This window comes from Octopus bimaculoides, chromosome 19 (genome assembly GCF_046866305.1).
Source record: "Octopus bimaculoides isolate indiv1 chromosome 19, ASM4686630v1, whole genome shotgun sequence".
Lineage (NCBI taxonomy): Eukaryota > Metazoa > Mollusca > Cephalopoda > Octopoda > Octopodidae > Octopus > Octopus bimaculoides.
This window is the reverse complement of record NC_142946.1, coordinates 12,123,741-12,125,957: the sequence shown is the minus strand read 5'-3', so window position 1 is coordinate 12,125,957 and position 2,217 is coordinate 12,123,741.

The window sequence follows — 2,217 nt, the reverse complement described above, 5'->3', positions numbered from 1 at the left end:
TGTGTGCATTTCTGCGTATATAAGGTAGATTTCCGTCGGTTACGACGAGGAGTGTTCCAGTTGCTCCAATCAATAGAACATTCAAGAAATTAGCGTGCAATTGGCTGAGCACAGCAGCGTGTACCCTTAAAATAGCTCTCATGGAGATTCAGTGTCACACACATAATACGACATGGCTGACCTTTTGATTCAGAAGTATAAATCCTTTACGACCAGCTGAGACGACAAGGAGCAGCTTGAAATAAAATGTTTTGCTCAAAGACCCAACGCTCCGCTAGATATTAAACTAATGACATTACCATCGTCATCCGAATATCTACATACATACATACATGCAGACACACACACGCACGCAAACACACACACGCAAACACACACACATACATACATATATATATACATACATGTATACGCACACACACACACACACACATGTATATAGTTCAAATTTACAGAAAACAAACAACAAGCAGATGCATGAATTTAACGCTGGGGAAGAATGGAAAAGTGTTTGACGTTTCGAGCCTACGCTCTCCGACAGAAAGGATTAAGAGGGAAAAATAGCGTAGAGAGAACGAAAAGAAAACCCCAAAGACAATACAAATGTTTAGGGATTAACGGTTCAACATGATATACCTCAGTACATACATACACACACATACATACATACACACACACACTCATACACACACACATACATACAAGATAGCTTCATACATACATATGTAATTAGTTATCTGACGTTCTTTATATGTGTTATTGTATGTATCTACTTATCTGTCTATGCGGAGGCACAATGGCCCAGGGGTTAGGGCAGCGGACTCGCGGTCATAGGATTGCGGCTTCGATTCCCAAACCGGGCGTTGTGAGTGTTTATTGAGCGAAAACACTTAAAAGCTCCACGAGGCTCTGGTAGGGGATGGTGGCAAACCCTGCTGTACTTTTTCACCACAAATTTCTCTCACTCTTACTTCCTGTTTTTGTTGTGCCTGTAATTCAAAGGGTCAGCCATGTCACACTGTGTCACGCTGAATATCCCTGAGAAATACGTTAAGGGTACACGTGTCTGTGGAGTGCTCAGCCACTTGCACGTTAATTTCACGAGCAGGCTGTTCCGTTGATCGGATCAACTGGAACCCTCGACGTCGTAAGCGACGGAGTGCCAACAACAACATCTGTCTATGTTTTTTTTTAATATTGCGTAGATTAATGGTTCGACAAACAGCGATAAATAAATAATAGACTAGAATACATACTATTAGACTGTAACATTAACTTAAACCCGTGTAAACATGTTCAGTCTATATTATAGAAATTGTGTCCCCAATATTGATGCAGCTCAATGACTGAGAAATGATTCAAAGGAACCTACCCAAAATCCTACGGACTCACGCACAAACGTACAACCAAACAGGTATAAACGTACACATACATACGCTCACACACAGAGCCATAGACTTACACACATACGCACATGCATACACATTCGCTTACATCTCATCTACAATCAAAATGTTCGAAATACAGACTGAAATGTGTGTACGTGTAATTATTATGTGTATGTGTGCGTGTGTATATATATGCATATATGTGTATATATATATATATGTATATATATATATATAAATATGTATGTATTTATGTATGTATACAAGTATGTATGTTTAGATATAGATAAATAGATAGAAGATATGTGTGTATATACATGTGTTTGTGTCTGTCTGTATGTACATATGCTTATGTAAATATATATATATATAGACACACACATATATATACGTATACAGAGAGATACTCGCACACACTCTCACACGCACACAAAATACACACACAAGCTTATATATATGTTCCACACTTGTTATTGCTAAATTGTTGATGTTGTTTTCTTTGCTTTTCTTTTGTTTTTTTTGATGAAGTTGTTTCATCAATATTGTATTTCTCTGGGAAATAAAAGAATAAATGAATAAAAAGATAAAAGAAGCGTAAAAGACAGGAAGATTATGGAACAAAGTTCGTTTTGAATACTAAAATATTGATGAACATAATAAAAGCTCCGATCACTCTATCTGTCATCCACTCACACACATATACATGGAACACTCATATACAGATACACTCTTAGTAAGCATGTATTAATATATATGTGTGTGTGTGTGTGTGTGTGTGTGTGTGTGTACACACACACACACACACACATATATATATATATATATATAT